A 26975-nucleotide genomic window follows, 5' to 3' on the forward strand; every position below is an offset into this window, starting at 1 on the left:
TCTCACACTCTTAAGAAAACGAAGAAAACTTGGAAAAAAAAAACTGGAAATGAACTAAAGAAAAACTTTATCTCCTTCAAGATGTTTTCCCGCACAAACATTCTCTGCGTTTCGTTGCCAGTCTGACTGGATAATTTAATAAACTTTTTTTCAAAGCGTTTTAACGCAAAATAAATTTTTAAGCTTTATGTAAATAGGCGAGAGATGGGACAGGCGAGCAGGTTCCTGGATTTGTATTGTTTATCAAATAAAATGATTTAAAATTCTTGAGAGACGTAAGAAAAATTGTTGTTACTTAATTGGCTTTGGGCGTTTTCGGGAATACACTAGAAAATGTGTTTATTTTGAGATTTCACAGTTTGCTTAGAAGAACAAATTTGATTTTCGCAGTTGTAAGAGATTTTCCCAACAAAATATTTGAATAATAAATCCTTCACTGAAGCATAATAAATTTCTTTCCAAAAAGCGTAATGATTATATATATATATACACATACAATCAAATTTGTTCAGTTATACGCTCTTACTTTTAATTTGACAATCACCGAAAAATTTCACACGCTGACGATCCGAAGGATCCGACTTTTAATTTTGTTTTATGATAACCACATGATATGAAACGTTATTAAGAGAGGTATCCACATAAGAAAGATGGCAAATAGTTAGTATTTTTTCAATATATAAATTTCTGAAGTCTTAAAAGTAGAAACAGTAGACACTCGTCTTACGCGGGGGTTACGTCCCTCGGAAATGCAGCAGAAATCAAAACCGCTTAAATTAAGATTCAATACTAATGTTAAAATAGGGGTTAGGTTCCGTAGATAAAAAAAATTCTTTGTTCTAGTGATGACTAATTGTATAATAAGTTAAATGTGTTTAACATTGATTTCTACTTACAACATGCATAAAGAAAACACACACACACACAAAAAAAAAAAAAAAAATATTTAGTGTTTCTGAAAAAGAGCTGGCCATGATAGACTTTTGGAAGTCAAGAATTTTTCTCTGTAGTTCTTTGCAGAGTATTAACGACCCCATGACCATTTTTATGATAGAATCTTCCTGCACTAACAAATCAGAAAGATCATTTCTATTGTCATGGAATGGCTCAAAACTTTCAATGTTAATGTTTTTGGTTGTGTCATCGATGTCGGTATCCACTTTGCTTTTGTCCTCCTTTGTCACTCCTAAAAGCTCTTCTTCCAGCGAGTTCTGAACTGTGTGAGTTTAATGACTTGACTTTTAGAAAGAGCTCTGGAACTAATCGCATAAAATGTCTCCAGTGGCCCAAAGCTCGATTATTAGCACGCCCCAAAATGCAGTTTATTACTTCTATGTGTTCACTGAAATCTTTAGAAGTTGGGATTTTGAAAGAGGGAAACATTTTATCTCTATTTGCATTGCCGCATCCGCGTTAAATAAAATAAAGGTGTCCAATCTTAAACCACGTAAAATAAACCCGCGTAAAACGAGGGTCTACTGTATTATATACTTTTAAGACTGAATAATAAACTGTGAATTTCTGCATATGATTTTCCACAAATATGCTGTAATATGAAAAAAAAATCAAGTACTTCGTCATCAAGGGTAGGTAGAGAGTTTTCGAAAAAATCTTGACATACCTCGCACAACTTGAGAAAATAACTAGTTTGGAATGCACTAAAAGTAATATTTATAATATTTTTGTTTTAAAGCATTTATCGTTAGAAAATAAAGGGTTAATAAACCCTCTGCATTCTTCTTCAGACCCCTCACCTGTTTAAAATTTAAAACTCACAGTGCAATTCAAAATTTAATAAGTTTTAGTGGAAATTGCTGTTTTGAAGTCACATTATTGGGACTTATTTTTTCTTTCAATTTTTCTATTTTTGAAACATTCTGACGTAATGTAAAAAATAAAAAAGACAATCAATTTCCGGAATCAGATGGGAAAAAAAACGGAATCATTAATTACGAGGCACCATTCGGATTTCTAAGTATAAATGCAAAAATCTGGGGGGGGAAATACAATTTTATATTAGAAAATTGCAACGCAGCTCAGTTTTTTTACTGAAGCCAAATTGCGAATTTCCTTGCGTAACTAACATCGTAAAACCCTCACAACCGCACAATAAAGTATCTATATTTAAATTTTTAAAGAACCAAACTTGTAAGAGAGTCTGCAAAACAATCATTGTGTCTTTCATATTTTACACTAACTTGTGGTTTTTAATATTAGTAAAACCTTTGCTATAACATTCCTGGAAATTTCCTCGCACAATTATTGATGTAAAAACTCAAACACTCCTTTTTTTAACGATATGTATTGATATTATAGTCATTAAATATTTTTTTGAACTTATGATTGTGTTGTTGTTCGTTTTTAGCTTTTACATTATTAAATTTTCGCATTCCATAATAACGTTTTCAGCTATAATTTAAATGTATGTGAGTGTTCATATTTTTTAGCTATTGCACACACTAGTATCCTTTTTTTTAAACCTATTATTCGGATTTTCCACGGTTTCCGTTTATCCGCGGTTACTTTACTGTGCCACCCTATTCCGCAGATAATCAGAAGTTTACTTTATAATTAATGATTGTTCTGGAAAAATATGGAACAAGAACACAAAATAGGTACATAAAAATATTTTAGAAGCAATGATTTTTAGTGAGTCCGCAAACCTGTGATACTTAGCCTCCTTTATATTTTAATACTTATCTGGGGTTTCAATAATTAAATTATCATTCCCCAAAAAATGGATTTATTCAGTGAGAGCTGCGCGTCAAAGTTAATTCAACGCTAGTCTGCGCAAGAAAGCTCTGGAAATTAAATAATAATTTCTTATTTTTTGGGAGGAGGCATTCTGACACCTGGGCACAGGTGGGCCCCCCCAAAATCTTCGACTGGAGCCGTCTTCCAGGGACGAGCCCGGGGTATACTTCCGGGCCACCCCGGAAATGACGTTGCCGGGATTCTGCCCCGCGCATGCGGGGCTCTCATCCCCGGGTTTCGGGAAAATGCGAGCGCCTGTAGCAGACGATTTCTGCAATAGGAATCGGGAGAACGCGCTGTGAAAATTATTCGCGCTCTTTCTGCAGAAAGCTGAACTTGCGATATTTTGTGTGCGTTTGAAGTACTAAGAAAAATACTGAATATCTGAGGCTTCATAAATATTTTTGGACCTTTTGCTTCGAGAATTGACTGGAAATCGCTGAGTATTTGTAATATCCAGAGTAGCGTAAGTACACATTAATTTACAACACATAAAATAGTATGATTTCCTCTTGTCAAAAATGTATTTTAACAAAGTTAATATGTCTAAATTTGGAGATTATAATATTGTACTCAAAAGTGTGATTTCATATTTGTAATATGCAATAACTGTTAGATATTTTTTGAACTCCCTCAGAGCGTGATACTTTATACAACATATAAAATATTATGCTCTTCAGTTTAAAATGTATTACAACAAAAATAATGCTAATGAACTTGGAGTTTATTATCTGAAGCATGATTTTATATTCGGGGCATGCATGTATTTTTTGCAAACAGTGTCTTTTACAAACTTAAACTCGTGGATATTGAATGAAATAAGCAATACTTGCATGTCATATGTGTCATACATCTTTTTCATTATGAGATAATTTATAATATTGATTTCATATATTAAATTTATGTATTTTCAATGTTTTTGGCATTTTTCCAGGCAGAATAATGAAAGAACGCAATAATTTTCAGTCAAAAAAAATTCTGCTCTGCATAAAATAAATTTGCATTTTAACGAAAGTCATGCTTATAAGTTTCAAGATTAGAATTTAAACCTTTATTTTATATTTGAGACACACGGCAATTATTTTTTACGAAGTTTTGTTTTTAAACTAAAACTAATGGTTTTTTCATCAAATGTATTTGCGTGCAATTTGTTTCTTATTTCCGTGGGCAGGTGAAAAACAGTGACAGCAATTTATTTATTTATTTTCGCATCTTTGCATCTATTGTACGTTTGCTTTTTTATACACGCTTGCTTATTTGGTTTCCGCTGGAAAAAGGGCGCGAAAAAAACGTATAATTCCAACATTCCCCTATTGTTAGTATTGAATCCAAAACACGTTTCTTTCAGCATCTTGAAACCTCATTTATGCAGATACTACCTTTTACATGCCCATGGCAGCTTACAGCATTTACTTATAAAAGTATTAATAATATTTTTTAATGTATATTATTAATACTTTTAATTATTAAAGTATTAATAATTTAATGATTATAAAAAATCAATATTAGATTGATTTTTTATAATAACTAGAGGGCCCGTCCCGAACTTGTCCGGGTTGAAAAATTATCTGTCATAAATAAATATTATGCAGATTTTTTTGTTTTAAAATACAACATTTTTTGTTCCGTTTTTATGAGGTTTTAAATTGATTCACTTCATATCTTAATCGAGAGAGACCAACCTTTTTTTTCCCCGGGACGATATAATTTTCCTAAAAGTAACGTAGTACTGCGCATAATTGTACGCTTGACCTTCAGTTTTGATGATGGTGATGGCATAAGAAATTTTCATTGAAAATTGCAATTACTTATATTGGAAATGGAAATGTGCAAGGACCACGGGAATTCGAGGAATATGAGCGGCGGACCTGCTGCTGGTTCAGTAAGAATAATGCTTTAAATTTGAACTTTTTTTTCTTTGAGTGAATATCCATCCCTCAGCTTTCAAATCAAAGAGAACCTTTAGCTATTTTGAGAGTGCAAAAGCAGGACAATAGGTGCTAGTGCTTACGTTTATAAGAATAAAACGGTACGAAACATAAACTGGTGACGTTGACAAACTATTGGTTTAACAAAATAGTATAAATACATTTATGCATAATTTATAGCCTATGTCACTCAGCAACAATGGACCTTTCATATACTCAAAGAATTTTTCAAATAGCTGCAATGGTTCCGGAGATTACCTCGAACATATAACCACACAAAAATCCGCTCTCTCTCTCTCTCTTCATATTAGTATAGATTTATGTACATTTTATAATAAAACATTCTATGCACCAAGAAGGAACAGTCAGAATGAAACGAAATTTACACACGTGATAGAAACATTTATATTAGAAAACGATTACAAAATGAAATCAAAACATTAATTTATTTATGGAAAAATCCCAAAAAATTGGAGGTTTTAGAACCTTGTTAAGTCACCTGTAGCGCGAATGTGCGGGACGATACAGTCGAGCATTCAGTTATAGCAACATCAATGCGTTTAGTCTTTTCTATTTACTTTATTTCATAGATTATCTTTATCTTTACTAATAATAAAGCTCAAAGTCTCTCTGTCTGGATGTCTGGATCTCTGTGACGCGCACAGCGCCTAGACCGTTCGGCCGATTTTCATGAAATTTGACGAAGTTAGTTTGTACCATGGGGTGCGTACCTCGAAGCGATTTTTCGAAATTTCGATTTGTTCTTCTATTTCAGTTTTAAGAACATTTTCCGGAGCAAAATTATCATAAGATGGTCGAGTAAATTACGAAATTATCATGACGTGGAATGGGAGAGCGAATGAACATAGCCAATTGGCGAGAAATTCGTCATCCATTTTTTGTAAATATACAGGAGAACCGAATGACCTTTTAATTTTCAACTACGGACAAAGCCGTGCTGGTATCACTAGTGCTTTATAAATTACTTATTTTCCTTTATTGAAAAAAAAACTACTCACCAAGCCTACCACCGAGAAAGATCACGTCCTAATTAAACTCTTTTTTTTTTCTTTTTCTCTCTGCGTATTTTTTAGTTCATGTCTTTCGATTTTTCATACACAATGTCAGCGACTCAAAGTGACTATTAATGTTACCTTTTTTTTCAATTAAAATGTTTTTTTTTAAACTTTATTTGAATGTATCACTTTGAAATCTATACATCAGTTCGAGTCGGTGTATTTTCGAGATGCAGAAAATCGTTGGCATCCATGTCGTATAAAAATGCAACATGCAAAAAAAAAAAAAAAAAATCCAATGAGCATTTGTTTCGACTTGAATTCTCTTCGCAAAATTAAACGGCTTGGTCAGTTTCGCATTGAAGAGAGCGATGGCGCATCCAGCTAGTGGATAAACTGGGCGTCGAATTTCTCATGGTAATGGTTTTCTACTGATTGAGGTACCACATGAAAGAATGGATTCCAGATCTTGGGGAACACACTAGGTTTGAAAATGGGGAGAAACTAATATCCAGTCCCATTATAAAACAGACAGAATTTGGAAATTATTGACAGAGATTGCTATAATTTTTACCGACCATCTATCGTTTCAAAATTTGGACAAAAGTTATGACAAATACTATACTCAATAAAATTTTGAACCGTAAAATGTTCTTTAAATTTAACTGTGATAAAATTTTTATAAAGAGCCTTCAAACTCGTAAACACTTTTTCTTGAAGTTAGTTTGTTTTTCCCGTAAATGTTTTAAATATGTTTTATTATAGCATTTGTTAAATTATTAGGCATCATATGATAATATGATTAATTATTTTTATAGGAGCTTTTTACATGATATAAAATGGTAATATTTATCATATTACACATAGCAATCAGGCGGAATAACGGGATTGGATTTTTGGATCTGTAGAAAAATTAAAAATTGCAGAACACCGTTTGAGCTAGAAGAAATAACTTTTTAAATGTGTGCTGTAATACAAATACTTGCATGAAAAAAAAAAAAAAAAACTCGTAAGCGACAGCAACAAAAATTTTTTGAAGATTTGTACCAGCAATTTCAAATTCTAGTCACTTAAGCGTGAATCACACACTTAAAACGAAATAGTTGTACGTTTGTTCTGAAAAACGGCGAGGTTCGACCGAAAGGAAAAGTGAGAACTCATTCTATAGAGGACGTAGAAGCGTAAAACTTGACCACGAAAAGGCGGATGACCTTGAAGCGAAACATCATTTGTATCATTTGTAATAGGTGAAATCTGTCAGAAAGCACCGTATAGTAAGAGGCATGGTCTCACTAATCATATCTATTCCAAAATAATAAGAAACATCCTATTACAAATGATACAAATGATGTTTTTTCTTCAAGGCCATCCGCTTTCTTTTCGTGGTCAAGCTATAGTTAAAGCCCACATTTCCATGTTTCATAATGCCTAAACTACAATGGTTTCTGCTCTTAAACATGTTTACATTTTGCAAGTTAAAAACAGTTAATAATGCTTCAACATGTACTATGCGGAGAGTTCAATTCCTTGTACGGCATGTTTTTTTTTCAAAAACTCAGTTCGTGGATCTGATGCGGATTTCAGCTGCTTCCCTAACTAGAAACACATTAAAGTGTCATTAAGTATTTTCGGTTGCCACGGTAGCATGAAATGTAGGCATAATATTTTGTTAGTGATGTGTTTATTCATATTTTGTACTCACACGGTATCAAACGATTTCGATATTACAAAACAGTATACATTACAAACATGGTATACATTAGAACTCCATTATCAGAACTATATTATACGAATCGCTGATTATCGGAATGTTTTCAGATTGTCAAAAAGAAACAAAATTTAGACGGAACCGCTATGCGAATCATTCTGTCTACGCGCTATTCCTTCCATGAACCTTATCAAATAGTTTAATCTTTTCCCGAGTCATTGAGCAAGCTGTGACGTTCATTTAAAGTACGGTACGTACACACTGCACTAATGTACGGCACTTGTAAGTACGCTTACCATGTAGAAGTGTTGCCTTTTCACTTGATTATTAAAAAGCTCTTTTTCTTGAAAAACAGTTTTTCCCTAGTAATTCTGACGGGAAAAGGTAATGGGCAGTATCTGCAAAATTTCATTTTTATTTCCCTTTTTCGTTTTTCCAGCTTTGCTATCTGTTGCAGTTCTGCTTTTTTGTACAAACTTGCTTATTTGGTTTTCCGCTGAAAATAAAGCACGAAAGAAAACGTCGAATTAAAACATTTCCTTATTGTTAGTACAGAATCCAAAATTTGTTTCTTCAATATCTCGGAAATTCATTTCTGCAGATTCTGCTCTTTACCTTACTAAGGCAGAATTGATTCAAAGAGAAACTTTTTTGGGGAAAATCCAATCATCCTGAATTTCGAATATCCGAAAAGGGCACGGTCCCAATTGATTCGGATATATGGAGCTCTACTGTAAAAATTAAATTTTGTTTTATAGGCTTTAAATTTTGTAACAGAACGCTGCATACCATTTTCTTATGAAAAACTTTAATTGATAGATGCTCCTGGTTGCAAACAAATTGCGAATGAAACCGCAAATACCTGTCACCCTAAGACACGGATATGCAGTATTTTTCGCAGTTTATGCGTCATCATGTTCTTCTTCAACATACTTATTCCTTTAGTTGTGAGTATATTTAAATACGGCGAAACCAATTTCAATTTTATTTGTATCTGTTGCTTTGGCTACTAATTGTATTTGGGAGACCAAAGTTGTTTCGTGCAATAAGTTGGAATTTCAGCCAAGGAAAGTGACTCCTGAGAAGCGAATACCTCATTGGTACAGAATGACTTTTGGCCGACAATACGATTTTCAACCAATAGATAGCAACAACATCTATCGCCACTTCTACAATTTGAACGTAATTCTGATGGGGAGAGAACGCCTCGAAGAATTCTTTATCCCTTTTAGAAACAAGAGACAGCCTATGGGACATTCAGGACCACAAGAGTTTGATGAGTGCGCATTGGGTATTTAGTAACTTCGGTCATCGAGCTAACGAACCTCTATTCAAAGTCTGATGCGATATCTAGAAGGTTACTTGGGGTAGGTACATACGGTTTTGTAAATGTTTATACACAGTCCAGCCACATTAATGTGACCACCACGTACTTTCCACGTCAGAGTTAAACAACCAATCACAGAAGGCAAGTGGCAGCACAGTGCAGTTGAGCGTATATAAAGGGTGTGTGAGGGCTTCTGAAAACATTTCATAAGTTGGCGTAATGCAGAAACGAAGCGATTTATCCGACGTCCAAAAGGGCATGATCATTGGGTTTCGGGCCAAGGGTGGAAGCATTTCCGAAACGGCTGAGTTTGTGAACTGTTCGCGTGCCGTCGTGGTAAAAGTGTACCGTGCATGGCAAAATGGGACTGTCCAAAATCAGCGACGTGGCAAATGTGGTGCACGACGGGCCATAGATGACAGAGGGGAACGACGGTTGCGGAGATGCGTTCGGGCAGATAGACGGGCTACCGTTGAAAACTGACCACCAAAATGAACCAAGGGGCTATCAAAAGTGTCTCCCAAACTACTATTCAGTGAACATTGCTGCGTCTGGGCCTCCGAAGCAGACGCCTGGTTCGTGCACCTATGCTGACTGCTGTTCATCGACGACGAAGGCTAGAATTTGCACGCCAGTACAGCAGCTGGACGTCTACTGGGTGGCGACAGGTAGCGTTTTCAGATGAATCGCGTTTTATGCTCCATCGGACAGATGGACGTTGGTGTATAAGGCGTGAAACCTCTGAAAGGAACCACCCTGCAACCATTGCCGGAACGGTCCAAGCTGGAGGCGGGAGCATGGTCTGGGGAATGTTTCCTGGAATTCTCTGCGTTCACTGATCATTGTGGAAGGCACGATGGATCAATACAAGTACGCATCTGTCCTTGCGGACCATGTCCACCCCTACATGCGCATTGTTTCTCCTCAGGATGATGGCATCTTCCAGCAGGACAACGCGAGGTGCCATACAGCTGCCAGTGTACGTGCGTCGTTCGAAGAGCACCAGGATGAGTTTACCGTCCTCCTCTGGTCAGCAAACTCACCTGACTTAAACCCAATCGAGCATCTGTGGGACCATCTCGATCGAGTTGTTCGTGCCATGGATCCTCAACCGCGTAATCCAGCGCAGCTGGCCACGGCATTAGAGTCGGCATGACTCAACACCCCAGAGAACACCTTCAGGGAGCTAAGTGACTCTCTTCCTGCACGTCTTGCAGCAGTCCGCTCTGCGAAAGGTGGTTATTCTGGCTTTTGACAGATGGTCACATTAATGTGACTGGACTGTGTAATATTGATCGTTCGGATTCATTAGCGAAATTCGACAATACGTTTTTTTCTGCAGGGGTTAAATAATGGTTTTTACGAGGACAACACTTAGGTAATTTTAAAAATTGCTACATTTTTATTTCTAGAAACAAATTCGAGGATATGGAAACGCAAATTATAGTTATGTTGTAAAACAAAAAGATATTAAAAGGTGGTTGACTGATGATGGAATAGCAAAAAAAAAAAAAAAAAAAATGATAGGAGTAGCAGTTGAACTAAGTTCAAACTGTTTTGCATAAAGACAGAAATAATTCATTAAACTTGCTGTAGTATTGACTCTGCCAAAATCGGTACCCAAATCACCATGATTTTCGGTTGTTGAACCTCGTTACGGTACGTGCCGCAGGAAATAAAAGTTGATTGAAAAATAATAATTGTGCATTCATTTCGGGAGGCAGGGATAGTAAAACTAATTTAAACAGAAATATCCATGCACATTAAAAAGCAATCAAATTGCTAAAAGTTAAATGCAGGGTTTTGACACTAGTTATTTGAATTATATATTGATTTTTTAATTGACTTAAGAAGAACGATGTTTTTGCTTTACTTTATTTGATGAGTTGCGCGCTTTCAAGAAGAAGACACTGAGAATACTCAACATTTAAACAATATACTGCCGTGCTTAGTACAAAAATATTATCTGCAGTCAATCTCAAGCGGAGAAATTGCTTTTTGAAGTTTTACGCTTCTATAGTTTTTGTTCGGGTTTTTCCTTTTTCAGAAAATTTTAAATTCCGTTCTAAAATGATTATAGAACATAGTCTTTAGGTTAAATTCGTTACAAAGAGCCACCTATAGAACTCAATTTTGTTAAAAAGTACAGATACTAATTCTGTATAGTATGGAACAAAACTACAAAATCTGGAAATGGCACAGAGAAAAAATATCCAAAATTTCCCTTTCGTTCAAAGAGATAAAAAATCACAGGTAATAAGAAAAACTGGTTTTCTGAGCGAAATGTATTTCCGGTGATAATCAAGTGCTGAAAATTGCAAGAGAATATAATACTATGTAGTAGTTTGAAAAGTAAAAGAAATTGGGGAAAAAACTATAGTTGGGGAAAACCTAACCTTGTAGCATTTGGAGATATATGCGAATCCTTATCACAGCATTACATCGCTACTAGGTTAGCTTTTCCCCCAACTATAGTTTTAAATTGTTCACATTTATTCTAGTTTTTTTTTTAAATAAGGAAAAGATTTATCAGTTACCTAACGAAAAATAAGGCTCTCGGGGTCGCACTGTTCAACGTAAATTACAAGATTTTTTTGTATTGCAGGTTTTATTTCAATTTGACACATTTACTTTTTTCTTCGTAATTACTACACGCAATTACAAAAAAGTAATGAATAATACGAGTAGCAAATGAGTATCAAAGCATTACATTTTAAAAGATTCAAGTCCCACCAACGCAACGCCTTAATAAATTAAATTTTGAATACAATATCTTAATTCAAAAATGCTGTATTCTACCTAAAAATAAATAGCTTAACCGTGCAAATACGTTTTTCAATTCAACCTATTTGAAGCCTTTTGAGCTATTCGAAACATAAAAATATTCTTGTTTGCTCTGTTCTTTAAAAAATTCCGGGTAAGAGGAAGGCGCGTTCTATTTTTAGTTAGGTACTCTTTTCAGCAAAGAACTAAATGAATAAAATAGTCTTTTGTTTAAACTTCTAGTTTAATGCTTTAAGAGGTTAAATTGTGTTTGAAGATGCAGTTCGGAGACTTTCAATGGACAAAGAATAGGTAATAGAAGGACGGAGTAAAGTAAAATTCTTTTATTAAATTTTTCTCCGGAAGATAGTTTTTTGCTCCGGATTTCAAAAAAAAAAAAGAATTGTAAATGAGCAGAATGGCTGAAAATTGTGGAATATTTTCAGAATCAGCAGTTTTTGTTTTTTAATTTGATTACTTAAGCTCTTAAAGCAATGCACAAGTATATTTTTTCTTTATTTTTTGCATTATTAGAATATTTATTTTTTTTTAGATGAAAATGCCACATATTCTGTTTTTAATAAACAGAAAATACTAAAATCACAAAAATAATCTTTAAAAATAAAAATTAAAACAAAAATACAGCAGTGTTCTTGAAAACTCCCTCTTTATCACAAGATATATCTCATTTGTAATATTGAGTAGAATATTACAATGTAGGTACAGCAATGTCAACTACTTCAAATACAGAGTCAAAATGATACCTTCCGAATTATTGAATGATTCACTGAGCTGTGTACACTATTGCAGACCTTTTTTTCTTGTGCGCAGTAATTAATAAAAAAACTTATTCAATAATATTGCTACTTTGCCTTCTTTTTATTTATTTATTTTAACGTACAATATACTAATAAATTGAGTTAACCGACGTGGCTCAGAGCTACCCTGAATGACTGTTATTGAAGCACTTGGTATCAAAACTAACGCATTTTTTTTTACAAATTTTAACAATAGAGACAAGCAATATTACACACTCTGTCAGCTTAGTTTTTTTTCGATCAAATCCAGCTTTATTCAATTTTTACAAATTGTAACAGGAGAGACAAAAAACATTACACACTATGCCTGCTTAAATTTTTTAATCAAATCTATATCAATCCATTTTTTTTTACTAATTTTACAGATGAGACAAAAAAGCATTTCACCCTCTGCCCACTTAAGTTTTTCAATTCAAAACATCTCGATTCTTTTTTTTTCTTTATAAATTTTACAGGAGAGAAAAACTTTTTACACTCTGCCAGCTTAATTTTTCAAAGCATTCCTTTTCTCGTCCTGAAATCATACTGTATTCGACTTCATTTCTGTTTTTCTTTTTAGATTAGCAGTACTGTTTAATTACTTAAAGATTTAAATTATTTGGATTGAACTGGTTTTGAAATAAATTGTCCTTATTTTATTTTTATTTTTCCACTTAAATCCCAATTGCATTTTTGTGGTTTCTCACTTTTATGCTTTGTAAAATGAAAAATGTGCTTTGGTTAAGGGCCTCAGGACCCTTAACTTTTAAAATTTTCTACTTTCTGGAAAAACTATATGTTACTACACTACTGGCATTAAAATTGCTACACCAAGAAGGAGTTGTCAGAATGAAACACAATTTTGCACACATGATGGCAACATTGGTACTAGAAAACGATTACAAAATGAAAGCAAAATGATCATTTATTACTGGAAAAATCTCACATGAATGGAGGTTTAAGTACCCTCTTGCACCACCTCTAGATGGAATGTAAGAGTCGATACGGTCGAGCATTGAGGTACAACAGTTTCGTACGATGCCCTTCGTTCCCTCGTACCACAGTTGCTGTAAACGCGTCACTTATTCGATAAAACTTACAGGCTATCCAATTTACCGTCTCAAGTAATCCCAGATATGCTCGATTTGTGATAAATCAGTGCATCGCGCAGACCAGAGAAAGTGATAATGTGGAAGAGGAAGTCCCTTGACACCCTTGACCGAGCATTGTCATGTTAAAAAATGGCTCCTGGGAGCTCCGTCATAAGTGCTAACACATGCGTATGAGTTTGATCGAAAGATTAGCACGTTTACAGCAACTGTAGAACGATATGATGTAGAATAATCGCAGGAGACTGCTATGCCTCAATGCCAGATTGTATCGGTTCGTACATCGTACATTCACGCTAGAGATGACTTAACAGGATAATCAAACCTCCATTCATTTGAGATTTTTCCAACAAGAAATGATCAATTTGCTTTCATTTTGTAATCACTTTCTAATGTCAATTTTGCTATCACGTGTGCAAAATTTAGCTTCGTTATGGCAATTTTTTCTTGGTGTAGAAATTTTAATGTCCAGTACTGTATATAGGTAAAATACGCCACAAAGAACCACCTGGACACAATAACTCAATTTTGTTAAAAAAGTACAGACACTATTTCTGTTCTTAGCACATTTACAAATCTGGATATGGCACAGAGGAAATATCCAAAATTCTACTTTTTTTCAATCAAAGAGATAAGAAATCATGGGTAAAAACTAATACTGGTTTTCTGTGCGAAAGGTATTTCCGGTAATAAACAAGAGTTGCAAATCGCGGGAGAATATACAGCTGTGTCGTAGAGAGACGTGATAGAAACTAGGGGAGGGGAATCTAGTTTTAAATTTTACATATTTATTCTAGTTTTTGCTATAATGAAAATATTTTTAAGTTACCAAACGAAAAACTGTTCGCACTGTTCAGCGTAAATTACAAGACTTTTTAATATTGCAGGTTTTATTTCAGGTTGACACATTTACTTTTTCTTCGTAATTACAACACCTAGTTACATAATTTAGAAACAATTAGGCAGTTTCTTAAGCTACGCTTGCTGCATATAATATTTATCAAGTGCAGTTATTTAAAGTTATAAAAATCATACAAAGAAAACTCTTTTTAAACTGTAGAACTAAACATAAAAGTGTAGCATTAATCGGAAAAAAACTTAAGTAAGGAGTAGTCTTAAGCAGAGTAGTCTGTTTGATAAATGTTAATAAAAGAAAATATTATAAAACGGTAATAACTGACTAAAATAATTAAAATCGAAAGTCAAAAGATTTTTAAAACTTCGAAACTGTTACGCAGTTTCTTATGCTACGCTTGTTGCATATTGATATTGAGCGAGCGCAATTATTTATCGTTTATGAAAAAAATACAAAGAAAATACTTTTGAGCTTAAAACAAAACATAAAAGTTTAAAAATGACCCAAAAAGGAAACAAAAAATTAAAATAGGAAAATAGTTGAAAAGTTTGTCGAAAGAATGTTGACTAAAGGAAATACCACAAAACGGTAATAACTAACGGAAATAATCAAAACCGAGAGTCAAAAGATTTTTAAAGCTTTAAAAGTCTTAAATTACGCTTGTTGCATATTAATAGACTGAAGCCTACAAAAACCCACAACTACATTTCCTTTTTAAAAACATGCTAAGAGCTTTTCACTACCGACGATGCATAAAGCTACGAACTTCGACTAGCAGAAAAAGTCATTTAAACGTCTAGCTACATTTATGGCGGTGGTATTGCTTTCTAATTTTGAAAAATCTCTACAGAGGCTCATAAAAATAAGTCGTAAAAGCTCTTCTTTTCGCAAAAAAGATCGCAAAAATCTCCAGATTCATTGACCCACTTAGAAACAATAAGTCGGATTGCCATTTTTGGTTTAGCAGTAAAAGTTTCAGCCGCAAACTCTCATTAGCAAGTGTGTTCTTCCCGCATTTGCTCTCGATTTTCCTGCAAACGTTTTAATATTAAAGAATTAAGTATGAGTGTGTTGAATTTATTGTTGTGGCATCCACTGGGAAATCATGGGATGAGGAATAATTTATACTTTTCTGTCTTTACCAGTTCATTTCTACGTATGAAGCTAAATATCGTTTTGGTTTCTGCTGGAATGGTGCTAAAGAGGAACGCAGGAAATAGTTGAGTCTGTATGGTGAGAAAAGCGATAAAAAAGGAATGTATTATGTAAAATGTTATACATTGTTATGTCTGAGAAAATGAAGAGTTGTATTTACTATTAGTGGAGTAGTGGATGATGTAACGGCGCATAAATTTTAAAATATATTGTATGCAGATGTTTCGTGGTTGCAAAGTTTTTTTTCCCTTCTAAATGTGAAAATGTTTTTAGCGTCGGGGCAAGAGCTCTGCCGTGGGAAGGTAAATCGTAGTATCTGCATAAATGAGTTTTTTTTTTTTTTTTTTTTTTTTTTTTTTTAATGACTGATGGTCTACTTGGTTTATTTAAATTTAATGCCGCAAGAGCCCTTGAGGGCTATATTGCGCCAAACGATTGTTTATTTTATACTATTTATATTTCATTTAAGTTCGTAAAACTAGGAAAGGATAAAAGTAAACGTATTTTGAAGTAAAGGGCATCAAACTTCAAGTGATTAAAAATATAAAGTCGTTAAACACATGTAAACATTTAGAAAAAATAGATAAAACTATATCTTCAAAAAAGTTTTTTTTTTTTTTAATACGAAAAGGAGAAAAAAAAATCACATATTGACGATACAAACACTCAATTAAAAGGAAGAAATCAATATCCCGGAGGAAGGAGTATAAATTGTGATGGGGTGGGTCCCCAAGCAAAACCTTAAAAGACAGATTAAAATTGTTAAAATATTTAAAGCGAATTTGATTAAAATTTGGGCAGTTACATAAAATATGCAACACTGTCTGGCTGACGCTACATTTAATACACGTTGGAGCTGGTTCACGGCATAAGAGGCTTAATGTTTGAAGAAACGCTTTTTGGATTCAATACTAACAATAGTTTTTTGTTAATATTGTTTTGTTTTACAATCGATGACAAGATGCAAATAAAGCCTCGTAGTGAATAACGACTGCTTACTTCTGTTTTTTTTTTTTTTGAACAATCACGATTGCTTATTGTTCTTACTTGACTGTCTTTGGCGTTACGCTGATTTCATTTCCCCACTGCCTACCCTCCGCAGCACCACGGTCAGCCGGCCGGCCGACTTACGATGCTGCTCCTCTAGCAAAAGCCGTCTCCAGGTTGCGTCCATAGCCTACACACACACGCATACATACTAGGGTGGAACGAAAAAAACAAAGTTTTTATTTTCGAATCGTAATAGTGCGGAAAAGTTGCGATTGGTGAAGACTTACGAAACAAAACAAAGATTTTTAAAATAGGATAATATCTTCCGATCCCGCAACGAGCCTGAATATTTGAAAAAATGGAAAATTTCGTGTTTTCTTAGTGATTTTTCAAAAATTTTGTTTTATGTTTCTTTTTAAGGCTCTAAGACGGAAAAGTTACGATTGGTGAAACCTTCAGAAATATAAAAAAAAAATTTGAAATCGAATAATACCTTCTGATCCGGAACCAAGCCTAAAAAATCGAAAAAGTTGAGAATTTCAGGATTTTTCCGAATTTTTAACATTTTTTGATCAATGTACTTTTTCAGGCTACAGAACGGAGAAGTTACGTTTAGTAAAGACTTCAAAGCGAAAAAAAAATATCTTTTTGAAATAAAACAATATCTTCCGATCGCGCAACGAACCTACATGTTTGAAAAAATGTAAACTTTAAGCCCTTTTTTAGCTTTTTTTTTTCTTTTAGTTTAACGATCCTCATAAGTTCGGTATGAAATACTAATGGAAGAACGTTTGTTTATAAAACAAATGTGATATTTTAGTACTAGAGCCTGCCTGTAAATTGTTCACATGGCCCTTTAATCCCGCGATACTCATATTTGTTTATGCCGCTTAGTACAGTGTATGCATCTAATACGCCCCATTAGCGAAATAAAGAACCGCAAAAATTTCACAGACTGTGCCATTCATGTTTACAGAACAACTCAAACCTGTCGATACTTACCTGACAATCTAAAACAAGTAATTTACCCTGTCATTGAAAGAAACTCTTTCTTTGCGCATCCCGAAAACTTATTAATGGTAATGGTGTTTGATGAAAGGAGGCACATAAGAGAACTTTAAAAACGTCTTAAAAGCCAGAGAATCTGTTTCTAAAGGCAAAAGCATTAGAAACTTTGCCATTCCATCTCTAAATTTCGAAGCAGAAGGTTACACAGAGATTATTAATTGGAACACGACAAAGCTATCTTCTCCACCTTTTCTTCGAAAAGTTCCTAACAAAGACATTGAAAATCTTATTGCAACAGGCACTATACCCGACTGGGATATGAAACTATTCCCCTGCCATACGCAAGCTGTCGAAAGATGTGTGAGCTAGTGACGGAGGCTTCACTCAAAGTGTGTGGATTTAAATCAAGAGATGGCTACTTAAGAGCAACATTGAAATCCAGATCAATTATGCCCGAATTTTCCAAAAAATCTGATTATAAATTAGCTTCAACAACTAACACTTAAAACAATAAGACTTGTATACTGGATTATAAATTTGGTAAATATTTTATAACGTTTTATTATTTGAAAATGTTTCATTGTTGTAAAGAATGGTAGTTTTTCATAGTCAAGAAATAAATTAATGTTTATGTATAATATGGGGTTTTTAAAAAGGCTTTTCCCTGTAACACCGGGGAAAAAAAACAACAAGAACAATTTTATTTTTAATCACTAAGAAAAGATGAAATTCTCCCTTTTTTTACTTTTCATGCTTGTTCCTGGATCAGAAGGTATTATTTGATTTCAATATGTTTTTTTTTAATTTCTGAAGGCTTCACCAATCGTAACTTTTCCGTCTTAGAGTATTAAAAAGAAACGTTGGAGAAATTTTTTTAAAAAATCTCTAAGAACACATGAAATTTTCCATTTTTTCAAATTTTTAGGCTCGTTGCGGGATTGGAAGATATTATCCGATTTTAAAAATTTTTGTTTTGTTTTGTAAGTCTTCACCAATCGCAACTTTTCTGCACTATTACAATTCGAAAATAAAAACTTTGTTTTTTTTCGTTCCACCCTAATACATACACACCTACACACACACATACACGCATACACACCTACATACATACGCACACACTAACAAACATATACACACACACCTAGACATACACACAACTGCTCACACATAAACATACTCCCCCCCACACACAAGCACACAACTACCCACACACACATGCCTACACACACATACACATACCCCCCACACACGAACAAACATACCCCCCCACACACACAAACACGCACGCCTACACACACTCGTGATTGAGAAAAACATAATTTGAATTCAAGATGTCAAAGTTCAAATTAATTATTATTTTTTTAATTTTAAATATTTGACTAAACAAGTATTACACCAAACTCAGAAATACGCGCACACAGTAAAAAGGTTGCTCACTCATTTATTTGCCGCGTAACGACAAGCGTTTTGTACTAATAGCATTTTTAATCGCACAAACTAATTGTATTTAGCTGTGATACTTGATCTCACTGACCGTACTTGGGTTGAATTATTTTTAATCTCACCAGCTGTAATTGAGTTATGTTATTCTTTATCTCACAAGCTGTAGTTGAGGTGTGTTGCTCTTTACATCACTTGGTGTATTCGTATTGCATTATTCTTTATTTCACTAGGTGTAGTTGTGCTGTGTGATTTTTTTTTTACCTCACTAGTTGCGTTTTTCTTCATTTCACTTGCAGTAACTTTGCGTTCTTCTTATTCTAACCGCAGTATAATTCTGTTACTCACTATCTAACTGACTATAATGTTATTGCGGTATTCATTACTTCATTAGGTGTAATTGTTTGTGCTATTCTTTATCTCACCATTTGTAGCTGAGTTGTGTTATATCATACTTTATCTCAGTGGAAATAGTTGTATTGCATTATTTTTTATCTGACAAGTTTTAGTTTACTCGTGCCATTTTCAAATCACTAGCTGTAGTGTAGCTGCGTTATTCATCATTTTACTAGCTGTAGTTGAGAAGCATTATTCTTCGTCTCACTAGTTGCAGTTTTGTGTTATTTTTATTCTTACTTGCTGTAGTTGTGCTGCGTTATTTTTTATTTCACCAGCTGTAATTGAGCTCTGTTACTCTAACTGTAGTTGAGTTGTGCTATTTTTTCTCATATAGGCATGCAAATTTCTCAACGTTTCAATCTCATTTTATTGCTACATACCACTAATTCGTCGTGTATCCATTCATTGTCGCTACAATTATCATGGTATGGTTCATTGCTATCACTGTTACCATTAAAAACTAAAACAAATGTGTCTTTCACTTTTAAAGTATGTAATGAACACATTTGTTCAGATTAAGTAATCTAGCGAATAATTATAACTGTTACATATTTCTGAAATTGAAATAGCGTTCAAAGGAACGTAAATATTGTTAATTAAACTATTAAATGAATAACGTGATAAATTTAGACCGCAAAAAGTTAAAGTGCAGTGAAAAAAACTACTAGTTTTAGCTGTAGCTAAAGTTGTAAAATGTTTAGCTGGGTCTTGTAAAATGTAATTTAATTATTTTTTAAAATGTATGAATTTAAATTTTCAATTTTTAGTCCTTTTACTTGTGTTTGAATTTTTTTCTGGGACTACGGAATTTAGAAAAAATATCCATAATAATTCAGAGTAAATGGTTATCTTTAATTTGATTCTCATTTTTATAGAGTCCAGGAAAAGCATGTTACTAAGAAACAGTTAAAAAACTGAAATAAGTACGCTGCCAAACCAATAAAGTAAAAAAAAATCTATCGTACTATATTAAGCTACCGCTAAATTTTATTCTTCGTAAAGCATTTTTTTCAAATGCATTTAAATTCAATTTCTTTTATTCATTGTAATCCCAAAACAAGTACATGCAGTTCTCTTTAATTTGGAGCAAGCTCGTCTTATTATAATTAGTTTTACACACACAGAAACAGAAGATTTCCTACCTTTTCGTCTTTGTCGACCTTATTTGCCGGAATTTTTCAGAAAGCTCTAAATGACCGACCACTATCGATTCAAATTTGTTGCGATATGACGTACAGTACGTAGCGAAATGTTTCAAGCAACCATTGTCCTTTTCTCAAATTGATTAAAATTTGTACCTAGCGGGAGGACTGTTAAAATGGAATATAACAACCCCAATCGCTTACTAATCATTTACATTGTTATGTAGTGCAATTTCTAGAACAAAAAACATGCAAATTTTGCTTTTTAGAACACACAAATCTAATTGTCCTTATAATTTTGTCCAAAAAAAAAGGCGTACCTAAATTCAAACGTCCTTCTACGAATGAGAAATTCCTTTGTATTTCCAATAAAAGTAATGAAAAAAAGTTTCATTTGTCATTCTTTACTAGTCACAAAAAATGCATAACTTTCCGACCAAATGTAGCGAAGATTAGGTGATTTTTTCTTTTGTCCTTATAGTTTTGACCGCCACTGTATAAAACGTAAAATCATCCTGCCGGAACCAGTAGTTCATAGAATGTTCTGCTCTATTCTCTTACCTTGAAATTATAATGCAAACTATAACATTTAGTCATAGTTTTGGATAAAGCATCAATATTTAGATAATTGTTCCTTAGAAATATGCGATTTTTAAAAGAGAAGACATCTTTCAGGAAACCTTTACTAATAATAAAGCTCAAAGTCTGGATATCTGTGAAGCGCATAGACCGTTTCGGCCAATTTTTATGAAATTTGGTGAAAAATTAGTTTTTGCATAAGGGTGTGCACCCCGAAGCGATTTTTCGAAAATTCGATTATGTTCTTTTTCTATTCCAATTTTAAAAACATTTTACCGAGCAAATTATCATAACATGGACGAGCAAATTTTCATAACGTGGACGAGCAAATTACCGTAACATGGGCGAGCACCTTACCATAACAAGGGAGAGCAAATTGGCGAGAAAATCATCATTCTTTATTTGTAAATATACAGATGAACCAAATGACCTTATAATATTCTACTACGGGCAAAGCCGTGCGGGTACCACTAGTTCAAAATATACCAGGAGTTATCATAAATTACTTATATAATGAAATAAATTATGACTATCATTTAAATCAGCACCAAATGTGACATTTTAAAAAAACCGATTCGTTTTTGCCCGCGCAGATCATTTTATATCTCCTTTCAGCGCTAAAAAAGGTGGAATAGATGTGGTCGCAGCATTTTATTATAGTATGGAAATTTCCCTCACTTTCCTGCGAATTCTCGCACTCCTTTCAGAAATACTTAAAAGTGAATATAAATACAGACGTCTGCAAATTGTGGTTCTTATCAGCTCCAGGGAAATCACGGTAAGTACAATTTATGAGTTCAAGCACTTGCCATGTGTTAACAGCTGTGTGCGTGGTGAACGCCGAGTTTTCTTTCTTCTTGTAATGGGCAAAGCAGTTAAAAGGGAAATAAAGGAGGGTTATTTGCTGCAGAAGTTAAATCACGGTGCTACAAGAGAAAGCAGGGACAATAATACCATTTTATATATATTTATGTTTAAGAAAGTAATATTAAAACAATGGGATGGTTTACTTGAGGTCTCAGTTTTTGAAACATTTTATTTAAGGATGTTATATTAAAACAATGGGACTGTTTACGTCAAGTCTTATTTTAAAATGCCAATTCTTGACTTACTTATTGTGCCATGATGCCCGCCTAGTCTGATTTTTAATTGTTGTCAAGATATGAGAAATAATAGTATATAAGTTAATTGAGTTAATAAAGTTAACAAACCAGTTTCAAGTTAAACAAGCATACATTTCGATTTCAGGAAGTTGAAACTTTCCAAATAATACAATTTTTTGAGTTCGCTTTGATTCAAGATAGGTCATTGGTAAAAGAGCGTTTTTTAGAACTTTTTTCCCCCACTACATACTTGTTCAAAATTGTCTTTAAATTCGAGCATGCAATCGTGCAATGTTTAAAGCAGATTATTATAAGCTATTTATTTCTTTATGCGCAAAACATTTATATTACAATAAATGTAAAGATTGCATTTTCTTACTTTGTTTGTTTGTTTTTAAACTTAGGATCGGTAACAGGTAAATCTGATTTTAATTTCAAAAAGTTTCCCTGTATAAATTTAGAAATTAAAATATAAAAAATACTTTTAAATCTAAAGAGAACGTAGGAGATTCGAAAGAGAAGAATGCATGTGAAAACTTCGTTACTCAATTGTAAAACAGTAAAATATACAAGTAAGACAAAGTTTCCTTTATCAACGAGCTGATGTGTGCATCATATGACTTCCTTTTACACCAGTTTGATATTATTTCCCTATTACTGCAATTTTAATGTGATTCTCTCTCTAACTCTCTAAATATCACCAACAATGGCCACATTGAAACCAGATTTTTAAAAAAATGTTGAAAAAATAACCGCAAAAATTGTCGCCAAGTTGGCGACAAAATTTGGTGACCAAAAGACTGGCTATATATCGGCAAGTGTCCGCCAAGTTATAACACCACTTGAGTTTGCATCGAAATTAACAATGAATTCCTCCCAAAAAGGTGCAAAAGACCCCTTTAGAAGCACCCGAATCCCGAATACAACCAAAATAGGAGGTGCACAACTAGACCACACTAGGAATCTACGTACCAAATTTCAACTTTTTAAGACATACCGTTCTTGAGTTATGCGACATAAATACACACATACGTACATACAGACGTCACGAGAATACTCGTTGTAATTAATTCGGGAAACTTCAAAATGGATATTTCGGGCGTCTATACGTTCTTAAGTACATATGTACGTGTGGTCGGGTCGAAAAAAAACTCAACATTCATTTGAGGGTGAGCAAAATGGAAATTAAGCCCGATTTTTGAGTGAAATTTTTTTCGCGAATACAATACTTCCTTTTTTGTAAAAGGATGTAAAAAAGTTAGACCATTACGTTTTAGATATAAATATCAATTTTATATAACTCAAAAATCCAATGCCATTCAATAAACATAATGTACGAATGATTACTTTTAAGTCTTAAGGTTGCTGAAATGCAACAACTAACAGATGTATATTAACCATAGCCCATGCGCTACTTCCCCTACCACCAAAGTTATGGCGAGCTCTAAAACGCAAACCTCCCTAACGTACCATGAACATAAACTTTGCTTTCAAAGGTCTATTTCAAGACAACTGCTGAAAATAAATTATCATATATTAAACGAGCTGATGTGTGCACCACATGACTTCCTTTTACTCCAATTCAATGTCATTTTCCCATTATTGGCAATTTTAATGTGATTCAATAGTTTACCCTCTAATTATCACCAACAGTGGCCAAATCGAAACCAGGTTTTCAAAAAAATAAAAAAATCCACCAAACTTGTCGCCAAGTTGGCGACAAAACTTGGCGACCAAAATATTGGCGATATATCGCCAAGTCTGCCAAATTCTAACACCACTTGAGTTAACATCGAAATTAACAGTGATTTCCCCCCCAAAAGGAGCAAAAGACCCCAATAGGAACATCCGAATGCAACCAAAAGGGAAGGTGCACAACTAGACCCCACTAGGAGTCTATGTCCCAAATTCAAACTTTCTAGGACATACCGTTTTTGAGTTATGCGAAATACATACGCACATACATACCTACATTCAGACGTCACGGGAAAACTCGTTGTAATTGACTCGGAGATCGTCAAAATGGATATTTCGGGTGTCTGTACGTTCCTAGGCATATATCCACATGTGGTCGAGTCGAAAAAAAAACCCAACATTCATTCGGGGATGAGCAAAATAGAAATTAAGGCCGATTTTTGAGTGAAATTTTTTTCGGGAATACAATATTTCCTTTTTGTAAAAGGAAGTAAAAAGAGAGAGAAAAAGAAAGAAACATATGAGTTATACAGAGAAAATAATATTATTTTTTCGTACTTAACTGTTCCATTCATCAGATTTGATAGCATTAAAAGAGGATGAAAAAGTATTGTTAAAACAGCCATTTAGTTTCAAACTTAATGCGGCACAGTATGGAGAAATATTATAATTTATGAGAATTTTGGAGTGTATATTTGTGTATGAGATAAAAACTTATCGTCGCTTCTGTGAGTTTTATGACATCGTTAAAAAGTAATAAAAATGGTAAATGCTTACATTAAAATAGGTTGCAATAAAAGAGCATCTGCTTAAATGAATAATGCTCTGAGCTCAAAGAAAATGACTGATACAGGATTTTATCTAGATCCCCATTTTATATTTTAAGTCATTTGAGGAACTGATTTATTTGTGTTTGTATGTCTTAGAAGAAATGTCATTTTGACCCATTTGTTTCTAACTTTCTCGGAGAATAAATTTGGATAAACGGAATATTTAAATGAAATTTAGTAAAGTACAAATTGCCTATTTATTCGAGAGAAACAATTGCCTCTTCATTTGTTTTTTCTTCAAAGAGTTTTCTATCGCTACGCATGGTAAAAAGAAAATACAGTTATTTGTGATTGTAGAAAAAAACTATAAACTAAATTATCATAACAAATCTAGAAAAAATTCTATGCAAAAGGCTCAATATACTCGAATTCAAGCATACTTGGCAATGGAGAAATAAGCTGAGACCAAACGAAGAAAATAAATCCTAGCGCCTTGTCCAATATTCGGGTGAAATTACGCTCTTCACTTTAGAAATCGGGTTTGTTAGTTAACCACACGCATGCGTAATCTTTTTTTTTCCATATTTTTTGTCAATCTTTAAATATTTTCAATTTTACGAGCGAAGCAGTGAGGAGTATTTCATCCGTTTGAATCAAACATGCCGGCCAATAGCAGTTCATAAACAGGGGGCGATCTCCTCTTATTCGCGAAGTAGGTAAGGAAAGGTAGCTAGTAAGTGTTACACTGTAAAAAAAAAAATCCGAAACGTTACTGAGTATTTCCATGTAAATTTTCAGGATTTCAATGGAATTGATTCACTTTCAGCAAATATCAAGTATCGTTGTCAAAAAGTTTCCTGAATTGCTACAAGTTGTCCGAATGCAATTTTCACTCTGTTGCAAAAAATGTTTTTAACTCCCAGTTTAAAGATTAACTGAGAGTATTTATACGGTGTATCGGCTTCAGTTCAGCTACGGCTCGTCCATGTTGATTAAACTCCCAAAGGGAGCGAATAAGTATGGACTACGTAGCTTTGCAAGAATTGCAATCAAGTGAAATGCTTGATATGTACTTGCAAGTCTGACTTTGTTTTGGCCATGGTTGCAGTACAGCTTTTGAAACAGTCTTAGTAAACCAGGAAGGAAGCTGTTATATTATCTCTACATAAGATTACTCTGATTTTCCAGAGACACGACTGGTTTTAAACGAGAATATCTCTGAATTTTTCAGGAACGTTACTGAATTTTAGCGGAAAACGTTCCTGGTTTTGCGAGATATGTTCCTGGCAGAAATTGGGCACATCAGTTGTCTGTTATTTTCCAGGAACGTTTCTGAATCGTTTTTACAGTGTACGACTTGCGCGTTAACTAGGCTTTTTCTTCCACGCGTCGTGACGTCACTGTCAACTTAAGTTGCAGGCAAGTATAACTATTTTGTTTACATAACTGAATGACTATTCACCAAAAATGTATTTAATAACTAAACAATCAAGATGTACCAAAATTTTCAAACGTAAGTCAAAAATTAAAATTTTATAGGTATTTATTTTCGGAATTATGATCCAAAGAAAATATTTCTCTGCGTATCAAGAGTTTCCAAAAATTTCACCAAAATATACCATAACGATTACAATAAATCCTCAGAATGTATTAAGGCATCGAAACTACACTGCGCGCAAAATATATCCCAAACATAGTTAAATTTTTTACATTAGAAATAAAAATGAATAAGAAACATATTTAAACTAAGTACAGTTGAACTTAGTTAATACGAAATGTCGAAAATCCACGAATGTTCGTATTAGCCAATATTCGTAACAACCGCAAATGAGTGATACTGAGAAAAATGGAAGAAATGCTTAATTATATTTAAAAAAATTTACTACTAATACAAACATTGTAATTTAACTATTAATACATTCAGAAAAAATCACTTATTTATTTTTAAGAACGTGTTTGGAACATGTCGAAAAAGGAAGATAATAATCAACAATCGCGGAATAGGTTGTAATCCACAATGGAACATGAACAGTTTTATCTCCAAGTAAATTGCAATGTCCACGGGTAAACAAATATACGGGCTTTATTTTCTATGCAAATTATTTAATATTTTCTTCTCAATACACAATAGAACTTCTACTACCTGACAAAATGATGAAAAATTGCTAAAAAAGAGAATTACAATATTCAACTCCAAACATTTTAAGTAACGAGGACAAATATTTTTGTTCGTCATAACCGATACTTTCAATTTACTGACGTATTATACGAGACATTTTTATTGTAATTAGACAGCAAACCAAACTTGAATAACAAAATGTTCGTTTTATCCATGATTTCGTATTAAAAGTAATCGTAACTTGAATTTTTTTTATTATCGAAAACTGTTGATTATATGACTATTACTGAGCTATTAAATGAGCTACAGTGGCTCCC

The 26975-nt window shown here is 33.6% G+C and overlaps 1 protein-coding gene across 1 annotated transcript in view; it reads left to right on the forward strand.

The window, feature by feature from the left end:
• The first annotated feature begins 3104 nt into the window (after positions 1–3104).
• LOC129226102 (ras-related protein Rap-1b-like) overlaps positions 3105–26975 on the forward strand; it is a 146554-nt gene continuing 122683 nt past the window's right edge. The window contains exon 1 of the mRNA XM_054860699.1: positions 3105–3220. The gene's annotated coding sequence lies outside the window, so the exon portion shown is untranslated. The remainder of the gene's footprint in view (positions 3221–26975) is intronic.

The sequence above is a fragment of the Uloborus diversus genome, chromosome 7 (assembly GCF_026930045.1).
Source record: "Uloborus diversus isolate 005 chromosome 7, Udiv.v.3.1, whole genome shotgun sequence".
NCBI lineage: Eukaryota > Metazoa > Arthropoda > Arachnida > Araneae > Uloboridae > Uloborus > Uloborus diversus.